The following is an 11,127-nucleotide window of genomic DNA, read 5'->3' as shown; positions in this document are numbered from 1 at the left end:
AAAGTGTCAAACTGAATGTATACAACAGGGGTAACTGCTCTTCTGCTGCACGGCTGCATCATTAAACTTTGCCAGGCACACCCAATTTCTGTTGTCTTCTTAGCAAGTCTGATGATCTATGCTGATTGGACAGTTGAGCTGTGCTGGAGGAACAAGTCACAAGAAAGATCCTAAGCAACACTGAGGCAGCTGATAAATTGATGCATATCTAGAAGAGACGACTAATTGTACCTACTGCCTACAAAACAGTGGAAATAGAAACACTATTTCAACTTGAAGTCCTTAGGGCTTCCTTCCCAGTTACACTGAAAAAAATGCATATACCAATTTTTTTTTGTTTGTTTGTTTAGGAAATCAGTAACATGGCTCTAMGTTTATTCAGTTTACGTAACAACAAACTGGCCACAAGGCTGTTGCCTATCAGTAAGAAATTATTTCCTAAATACAAAGCTTAACTGGTAGGCACAGGGCTTCCCTCAGCACACTGACATTTGCTTTTGCTTCCTCAGCCTGTTTTGAACCTTTCAGCTCTTCTAGACTACAGCTGAAAAGTAGTCACAGGGGACTGCCCAAACTGCCACAAAGTTTCTTTCGACTATGTCCTTATCTTGTTTCACGTGATTTCTGAATAGACATTGTTGGCACTGAAATTAAACGTCATGGAAAGAGTTTTTAAGACTGCTCTATCCCTTGGTTTATGTGAACGCACTGGTGCATATCCTTCTCTTTACATTTGATTACATTCCAGGTAGTTCTATTGAAAATCAGTTTTGTGGGGGGGTTTCCCGGGTCCACAGACTTTTGTTTGACATTCTCTCATCTGATCAACCGCATGAATAAGACTTTCATTTGGAAAGCAGATAAAGCCTTGTTTTTAATTACTTTAAAAACTTAGGAACAATTTGTTGCAAGAGTCTACAGATGGAGTTATGATCATATCTTAATCGAACATCTGAGTCCACAGTCTTGCTGCATATGCCAGCAATACTAGGCCATAATTAAAACAGCCATTAAAGCAAGCACACAACAACCTACTTATCTCACATAAGCTTTGCTTCAAAGGGTATTCCTCTGAAAAATCAGATGTCAATCTTCCTTCGGTTACACGACCACTTGAAGACCCAGCATGAAAACATACAGTGAAGTACTTCACTATTACCATCACAATATGTCTATCTCAAAATAATGAGCTTTCTTCCTAATTCGTACTTTCTACATCTTGCACATGCACAACAAATCACTCTCCAGGACAACTTAAAAGTGGGTATGTAGCGTGCATGTGTGTGTGTGCACACACATGCGTGTGTGTGTGTGAGCGCACCTGAGTGAAGCCCAAGGGCAGACCGATGCTTTGAAGCCTAAATCAAGCTCATGGAAAGCAGGTTCTTCAGTCTAAGGAACCAGGAGCCCTCAGATGCAAGGGCTGCTCTGCTGTAAGTGCAGGGCAGGATACCTAGGAAATGCACATTACCAGAGACCTTACTAGTATCAAGCTTATGTTGCCTTTTTCAAGCAAGTTCTAAGGAGATAAATCAGGACAAGGCCTACCGGGTATCAATGCTTTACTCATGAGACCAATTTTTAAACCATCTATATATCCAGAACATACTTGGATGAAATAATCAATGAAGTCCAAATGCGAATCAATACTACCAGAGTCTGAAAAACTCTTCTTATATATGGGTTGGCTGCTGTAAAAAAAATCAGCTTAACACAAATGTAGAAACAATCAAGCTTGGTATTGTGATTCACTGAGTAATTTCAGGTTATAAAACTGAACAGATGGCATTTGTGATCTTTATTCAATATCTTGGACTTTTTAATTAATTTCTGTTCAAGTCTGTCTACTGGCATAACAGCCACCGATCCCAGGTTTCAAAACAACTATTGCTCTGTCTGACAGAAACTACCACGTCAGGGAACTGCTGCAGGCTCAGCTCCCTGCTGCTTTCACCCGAGAAACTGGTCAGTAGGTAATTAACAGGAGAATTAAAAGGACAGCCCAAAAATGCAGCTACACCTTAGCCAAAATGCAAATTAATGCTTTAATGCACCACACTGCTTTATAATTTTAGAATGCTTTTGGTACATTTATCATTAGCAATTAGTATGCCATAATTTTCTCTTCCATATCTTCAAACCATCTTCATATTTTAGTGAGATTCACCTTCTCCCACTGACAAACTCAGGCTAGGTTTTCACTGATTTTTGGAAAACTGTAGATGGTCATAATTAAAATGAAACAAAGTGCACAAACTGTGAACAGATTGCAAGAACTTACAAGTCAATAAATAGTGCATCTACCCCACAGGACTGAATCATGGCAAAAACATACAGTATTGTCTGTGGTTCCCAATCCTAGAGTCTCCCAACAGCTATTACTCTTACCAGACCTGATTATAGAACATAGTATTTCCTGTTATCAATACAGACTAAACAGAAAAAAAGTAAATTACAAAAACAACTTTTGYAAATGCTGCAGTGTATAAATGTCAGTGGCATTTTTAATTTGAGACAATACAGCACAGAACAGTGCATCTGAACAATAAATCTAATTATATTAATCATAATGCCACAGCATCACAGCCATCCTTTAAAAAAAAGTTGGCTATTTTGGGGGTTGTATTTTTTCATTTTTGAGGAGGAAAAGCTCCAAGATTCAGAGAAGCTTCTAAACCGCTTGACACTTGCACAACTCACAAATGTGCTTTTATATAATATCCTGAATTTAAAAGCTAGTATTAAAAATAGCCTAGCTGTTTCATAAAAGCATTCTTTTATGAAGTCAGGTACTCTGCTAACCAGATTACAGCAAATGCAGAGGTTGTGCCTATGAATTCCTCTGTTTTTGGTGCCCTAAGTTCCTTTCAACTTACAGAACTCTAAAGTCATTAGAAAATGTAGTAAAGTTCCATTATATAGTGATTTTTTTAAAAGGCAAGTGTTAAAAAAAAAGTTAATGGAACGTAAAAATGTTTTTTACTGTTCCAATATGATTTAATATCAATCAACTCTAAGTAAGAGTCACCTGCATAGCGGGTATCAAACTCCTCCCTTGCTTATTCACCCTCAATTTGCCTCAAATCGAGCTCTTTGCCAGGTGAGAAAAAGCAATCCTATCATAGCACTGAAAGGGACAGAATCCTTCTGAAACTACACCCACCACACAGTGGAAGTGTTTAAGATCACCTCAGACAAACTTGGATGCATTCACATCCCACCCTCTTTCCTAGGATTTCATGATTTGCAGAACTGCTCAAAGGGCTGCACTTCTTAAAAAGTGAATTTATTAGGGTTCTGCAGTGGGCTCCTGCTACTAAGCTCGAACACAGGTGTATTTTGAGTTAACTAGTAGCCCATAGTGCTCCAGTCCTTTTACAGATCATAGTATTGAAGCCACTTGCTGAAGCAGTTCAAAATAAGGAAGAGTTGAACAGGCACTCTCCCATCATCTGTTTATAAACCACCACGATCGAGCCTTTTAAAAATCTCTAAAATAACCCCTTTGTTTCACATGCTAAAGCTAACTATGGTGGGAGAAACTTGCCCCCAAATGCGCCAGGTCTTTCAAACCTTCTGCAGGAGTCTCTCTGTCATATGCCATGCATAAAACCTGTGACTAGAGCAGAAAGACATTAGACAATCACCAGAACTGAAATCTAGCACTGCTTTGTGCTTTGGAGACAGTGAGAGATCAGGAGTAGTGCATCTCTTTGCCGGCTGTTTTCTCTCTGATTCTGGAATGATGCAGATTACACCAGAAACTGTAAGGCATCTGCCACATCATAACACTCATAATAGCTGGGCAGGAAAAAGCCTAAACCCCTCCCTCTCCTTCTTAAGTTAAATATAGAAAACTGCATCTATGCTATTTACAGACTTGAACCCTTGTCTGCACTGAAGTTTTGTAAATATAACCTATTTTGAAGTCAAGGCATTAAGATTTGGATCAGCGCCTAGAGAGAAACCGAATTCAGATAGGCTACATTTCCTTCAGTGCTGGTGTTCACTGTTGGTTGCCTCTAAGCCTTCAAAGGCACCTAGCCAATATGAAATGTAAGACTCAAGGACTAAAGTGAAATTTAAGCTAGTGATGTCTGGACCTTGGCCTATAACTCTTTCATAACTCAATTTATATATTCAAAAATACATAAACCAACAAAATAAAAACAAACAAACCTTGCATAATTTATTTGCTCTCTGCATGCCTTGCTTCCCACTGCATCCTGGAGTAGAAGCACAAAGGATGGGGTGTGTTTCTTAACATTGGCCTTGCTGCTTCATAAGCTGAAGAATTTTTACTGGAATTCTCTRTTTTTGCAGAGCTGACAGCCTGAAAAAATAAAAACAGTTTTGTTAACATGTGTATGCTCAGTTGCATTAGAAATAACCTTATTTCTGGACCACTGCCAACTAAATCATTAATATCTCACATGCAAAGCCAACAACTACACATGCAAAAAGAGCAGCTAGAAACATCTCGCACATCACTGACACATTCTGTGCGGACAGCTCAGGCACAGCAACTAAAAGCTTCCTTCCCCATCCAAAGTCAGCTTAGAAACTGGTGGTACGACAAATTGCAACATGTGCTTAACAGGAATTTGTATTGAGCTGCCCCAAGGGAGGGTCCATCCTGTGGCAACTCCCGTATCCCTGATCCAGCTAACACAACCAGGGAAGAGGTGCAGGAAAAGGGCCAGCGCCATCACGGTCCCTTTGCTACTGCTGAGACACTAACGCAGAGCAGTGCCTGGGTGCCACAAGAGGACTGCGTCCCACACAGGGGTACATTTCGGAAAATCTTTTGGATCTGTTCCTGTATGTTTGTATTCAAAGATCTTGCAGCCTAGTTCTGGGTAGGCTACCAAACCTCAGCCACAACATCTACAAAAAAGTCATCTTAGATACAGAGAACTCCTGTGGAATTTTTCTTGCACCAACTGAATAAAACTCTGAAAAAACACTTGTTTTAAAGCAAATGGACTAATCTGCTGCTCTTTTGCCCACACCACCTCAAAAAGATAAGATAGAAGATATAACCACTGTACTTGTTTAATGCAAATACACTGAAGATGGTCTCTAACCGAGTTCCTAAATGCTGGCAAAGATAACTTCATTTGCTACAAATTCTGTCATTKTCAATGTTGCAAGGTGTATTATAATATTTTCTGTGATTGGCATGGCTGATTTTCAACAGCTTCTTTGTGGTGCACAGCACCTTGTCACAAAAATACCATTTTTTCTACAGCAGTTAAATGGACATACTACTACAGAATTAAAACCAGAACAAGTATTTTATTGTACTTCTGCTTTAAAAAGCAGATCTTACTGAAGAGTCTGGTGATACAGTCAGCATACAACAAAATAGAGTCTCAATTAAAAAGTAACATGTAAACATGTAAAACAGAAACTCAGGGTTACTTTCCCACATAAAGTTCTCAAGGAGAAAAATAAGGCAATAAAATGCTGAAAGTTTTCTTTTTACAGGATTATTCATTGGAATTAGAACGTGTTCCTACCCTGAAGCAGGCTCAAACTGACTTCAGTGAAAGCAAGGCTGTCCCATTAAAAATAACACACAGACAAAACAGCAAATAATGCAAGCTGCAAAACCAAGTACAAGTGGGACAAATTAACAATGGGCCAACAAAGCAAAAAGCAGTATCAATCTGCAAGTTACACCCAAAAGGAAATGTGAGTAATAAGGTTTAAGTAATATTTGTTCTCAGTTTTACCATAAAACCACTTGTAAACTTCCAAATGCAAAACAGAGCTTTGTTGTTGGGGAAGAAGATTTATCTACACAGAACATTTTAAATACACACCACCAAAACTTTCATCATCACCAGAGACATAGTCAGGTGCTGCAGAGTAGGGCTGCAAGTGCCAAGACAGAGTTTATCCAAACTGCATTGATCCATGCAGTAAAAAAATACCTTCTGTCACAAAGTCCATAGTGTCATTCAGCGGGTGAGAGTATGGTCAGCTCTTCTGGCTGCCACCGTGGCTGATGCATACTTTTTAAACATACTTACTTCTCTTACCCAGTGGCATGGCATAGCTGTGCTCTTCCAAGAGACACAGCTCCTCCTTCTCCATAGTGCCCAGTTCCTGCATACCAGCAGCTAAAACTCAAGAGCTGAGCTTGCTCTCCTCCCAACACAAAATCCCTCAGCTAGCTGTGCACCTTCTCCTTCTATGTTCTTTGCCTACTGGCACCACATATCCAGCTCTTCACAGATGGGCTTCTTGTCCGCAGCTTTGAAAGGCAAGGAGCAAGCACACTGCAAGATCCAGTACGATGCTACATGCAAGACCTGCATCAGTAGAGGTATGTAATTTTACCAATGCAGAGTAAATTCTGCCCTCACACACAAACATGACTCCCCTGCATTTTCTCCGACCCATAACTACAGTAGAAATGTAGCTGGCTGTTAGCTGATTGCACCTATGGTAACCTCACAAAAATAAATCTTGGTCACCCAATATTTGTAAATGTACAGCTAAAACAATTCAGTCTGGGCAGGAACTGACGAGAGCACAATGCTTATAGCAGGCAGATGCTGCATTACTTTTGATACGAWGGAAAGAATTTATGGCAAAGTAGTACAATATCCCTCTAGCAGTCAAATCATAATGACAGATTTAAGGACTRTATCCTCCTCTCTTCAAAAAATACTTACTGGTCAGGGAAGAGGACTAGTTTTTCTGAAGTACTTCCAGGACTCCCTGCTCCCAGCAAACTAACTCTAAAAAGGAGCCACAATGTTTCCCCCTAAAAAGTCCATTAAGTGTTGAAGAAAGTGTTGCCACAAAGAATGCACACTTGCCAGCAATGCAACTCTCTGCCAGCTCTGTGATTCCCATTTTCCTTTATCTTCAGAGGCCTGAACAAGAAAGCTAAAAATAAGGAATATCTATAGACTTCAGAATAAGTGGTAGCATGTTACATACATACAAAGGTTTACTCATTCTAATATCTTTTTATAGCACAGTCCAGAAGGAACCAGGCATTCTTACATCAATAACTTTACAACACTGATTCACTCCTTTTTCCCCTTTCTTAGGACAAGTCTTTTAATATCAAGTGTTCTCATTAAAATTCTATTCAGAGTGAACTGCCTGTTAAGGAACCAATCTTCAAAAAAAATTTTATGTTTCAAAAAAATGAAGAAAGATTAAAAAAAAAGAGGAAGAATAATTAAAAGGCAATTACAAATTAACAATTAAACTTTCGTAACAGTCACCTGGACACTCATATCTGAAATGCAATTCTATTCTTCTGCACGCTAAAGATGACAAAGCCTTGTGCATTTAACATGAAAAATACAGAATGATAGTGTTTGCCATTTAGTGTAGGACAAATGAGTAGGCATATCTGTGAATATGTTTAACTGAATATGTTAGACTATTTTAGTGCTGTGGTACTATAACTTGAGTTGGTTGTTGATCTTGTACTCACATTTTCATTTTCCTGCTCAGTAAGATGGTAAACAAAAATAAATACCAAGAAATGGCTAACTGGTATGGCATTAAAGTAAAGACATTACTGGAACAAATGCACCATGGACACTTTCATCTCTCTTGTAAAACAACAGTGAGTTACGTTATACATTCGGTAGTAATATTCAACTTATATAGGGTAGGCTGTTCCTCAGCTGCTATTTGGGAAGGACCTGACAAACTGATTCAGTACAGGCACTATCTGCACAAGCAGACAGTGAATACTGGTTGCTTTCTTTTGCTAGGTTGCCACACATCTTCAGCACAAGCTACAGCCCTGGTTAAAGTCAGTGAATGATGACCAGGTGCTGAGCAGCTCAGAAAACAGCCTTCATCGTTCCAGCTACGATACATCTCCTGTGTCTTAAAAGAGGTATGAGACGCTACCAAACCCCCACAGGTCTGATGGAAAGGAACCACAAAGGGAAAACTGCTCACGTGGTTCCCCTGAAGAGCTAGTTGCTTACTAGACAAAATAATGACAGCAGAGTGCCATTGCACAAAGCACACTGCAAGCAGCTGACCAGAAGAGTTATGCGCAGTATAGATCCAGCCCTTGGCCTTTTGACCACCAGAACAGGAGAGAGATTTAAATCTCTTCTGCTGCTGCGCCAGCTGCATTCAACCAACAGCCCGTGAGCTGCAGGCAGCCTTCTGCAAAAAAAAAAGACTATCGGTTCGCTGCACGTGGTTTTCCTGTCTTTTTCTCTCCCCTCCCTGCTGGAGAAAGTTGGCAATAGTGTGTGCAAATCAGATGGATTATCCCAGAAAGCTTTTTCTGTTTACTGGGAAAAAAAAGAGAAAAAAAGAAAAAAAACAGACTCGCAAACCCCACAACCCTTTCAGCATCATCACATCACTCCAAATGTGCAAATGTACTAGACAGGTATAAGAGTAGATGAGCATATATTCAATATGCAGCAAGAGTCCTGGGCACCCAGGCTGACTGGTGATGCACTAAGCCCATTCTGCTCACGGGCAGTAAACTCAGCTTTCCTCAGATCCCATACTCAGCACATACAGTCAGCCTATCCACAAAGGTAAGCGTGTACCACAGTATGCAACTCTGCCCAGGAGGAGGAAGCTTTCCCAGCAAAGAAGTTGAACTTTCCTGGGCCTTCAGTGTGGCCTTTTTTTTTTTTTTTTTTTTTTTTTTTTTTTTTTTTTTTTTTTTTGGAAAACTTTACATGCAGATCTACACCAACTGTTCTGTCGGAATTGAATCAAGTAGGTATGCACTTTGGAGATTCTCAATAGCACTTCTTTCCCCACCCGTTCTGTTATTTTCAAAATACACTTCTGAAAGTACTTCAACGTATAATTTTCTTTTTTACTGAGGATTCAAGTTTCAGAGGCAACATACGCATAAAACTGCAAAAGTATTATTTCCCTAACATTTTTTTGTTCCTATTAAAAAAAATTAAAAAGCCCCACTTGTTATCTCTTTTACCTTTAATTCACTGATTCTATGGAAAACTAATGATCATCACCTAAAGCTTCTGATTCTCTGCTCAGTAGTTTTAATTAGAAGGATGATCATTGATTAATCCACTCGAATCACTCTGGAGAAGGTGTGATTTAACAGAGATCATTCCACTCCAGAGAAATATGCATCAATTAGTTCTGGATTAAATTGCTTTATTCTTCATTCAACTTCTAAAAAAAAAAAAAAAAAACCCCGCAAAACAGCAACAAAAAAAAACTTTACTATTATACTCTGCAACACTTTTTATTTTAAAAAAAGGAAAATGCACATTTTCTTACCTTGTATTTCTCAGCCATCTATTTAACTTCTTTAAATTACTGTGTTTTTTAAAAAAATAAGTAACCTCAGGCTGGAGGTTCCAGATCCATTTGCAGAGCCCTGCCAAAAAACTGCAGTCATGAAGTGGGTTTCAGCATCCCATCTCAGGACAGAAAGTAAAACGTTCTTTTTTAGATGTTTCCTCACTTCTCCCCTTTTCCACTGCGACCATTTTTTTTTAAGCTCTCAACCTTCAACAGAACTATCCAGCTGCACACTGGCCTATATCCTGCTTCCAAGTCTTTTATCCCTGAAAAAGGGTAACCATTCCTTGACCATGCCTATATGCTGCAACTCACATTGCCCTTAGTTTGGTGAAACCCATGTTTCATCTTTCCTTAGGGTCACAGCTCTACCTGCTGATACTCTGAACAGCAAGAAGGGCTGGCTAAATTTATCTTTTCATGAAAAACCCCTCCTGACCTCCACATGTTAACAGAAGGCATGCTCATGGTATGATCTCCTTGCCAACTGTCCCACTTGTGACTAAGTGGAAAGTATCTCCTTCCTGCAGGTCTAGATGCAGAAAGGCAGATCTCCAGGTGAATTCAAGCAGATAAACCTCTGGCTCCTTTTCCTGTCATCCAGGAAATTCTCTTTACTTGTCAGTCCACTCCTATAAGAAGCAGGGGTAGGCACCTCAGCTTTACATGCAGGAGCAACCAATTCCCTCTTCCAGTCACCAGAAAGAGGCATGAGGAAGGCAGACATGGGGAAGACTGGGCAGCAAGGCTCAGCAGGGCAGCAAGGCAACAGCAGGGCCTTCTCTTCTGCAGCCTTAATTACATGCCTCATGTTGTCTCTTCTCCTGTATGTATTTCTGCTAGTACTTAATACACTTTATTGAAAGTACAAGCCTGCACGCAGGACACATCAGAGTCCTGTAGAGCTTCTGGTACACAGAGGATTTTTCCATTGGCCTCTATCAACTTAATGCGTAATCATTACTATGTGACATTAGCAGGAGTCAAGAGAGAAAACTGTTGGTACACCGGTACGGCACTTTAAGAGTACCCAGGATCAATCCTTTGTGAATCATTTCTCTGGTGTCACTTGCCTGTTGGTGAAAACTTTTTTCCTAAAATCCTTTATTTCAAGGTTATTTCATAATCAAGAAGTTATGGAGAGAAGCAAATAAGCCCAAGCTATTGCAAGTGGCTAGGGCCAATAGCTAAATCCTACAGAGGCTTCCCATAGCCTCGTCAATCCTCATGGATCAGTTCAGTGGCGCAGACTTAAAAAGAGGGCGATTGATTGAAAAGGGACACAGAAATACCAGAACTGAGCCTGATCTATTTGTGGTCAATCACAGCTTTCCAGTGGTGAAGGGAAGAGAGAGAGAATGAGAGCGAGAGGCCTCATCACCAGCCTGAGCCTGTCAATTTGGGGACATTTTTGTACTGAAGCAACTTAAGAAAATAAACTTCCTCAGCCAGGCAGAGATCAGTCGCAAACATTGTCTGAAATAGAGATGAACTCTCTTATTGTGTATTTAAAGCAACACTATAAACCATGCCATATCTATATAAAGCAACACTGTGAGCTTAAAGCAACAGAAGCACCGTTCTCTGTCAGAATGCAGACTGAGCACCCCAAGAGAGATCCTCAACAGCACTACTGTTTGGGAATGAAACTGCAGATACAAAAAGTTAATGGAAAAAAAGGTCTGCCTGACAGAAAAATTCACTCTTGGGAAATCTAATGATTTTTTTCTAACTTTACATTGTATGACTATTCACCACAAAACACAACGAGAAGTTTTTTGTCTTTTTTTTTTAATAGTTGTTTGTGTTATCTTTTCCAAGCAAAAATGCAAA

The 11,127-nt window shown here is 39.8% G+C and overlaps 1 protein-coding gene across 1 annotated transcript in view; it reads right to left on the bottom strand.

Annotated features, from left to right (window-relative positions):
- Positions 1–11,127, bottom strand: part of TIAM2 (TIAM Rac1 associated GEF 2) — a 180,234-nt gene that overhangs the window by 139,222 nt on the left and 29,885 nt on the right. The window contains exon 2 of the mRNA XM_085297988.1: positions 4,180–4,333. The gene's annotated coding sequence lies outside the window, so the exon portion shown is untranslated. The remainder of the gene's footprint in view (positions 1–4,179; positions 4,334–11,127) is intronic.

This window comes from Rhea americana, unplaced genomic scaffold (genome assembly GCF_003343005.1).
Source record: "Rhea americana isolate MKP2758 unplaced genomic scaffold, rheAme1 scaffold_134, whole genome shotgun sequence".
Classification (NCBI taxonomy): domain Eukaryota; kingdom Metazoa; phylum Chordata; class Aves; order Rheiformes; family Rheidae; genus Rhea; species Rhea americana.
Note: the sequence above shows the minus strand (reverse complement) of the source record. Positions and strands in the feature narration are given on the sequence as shown.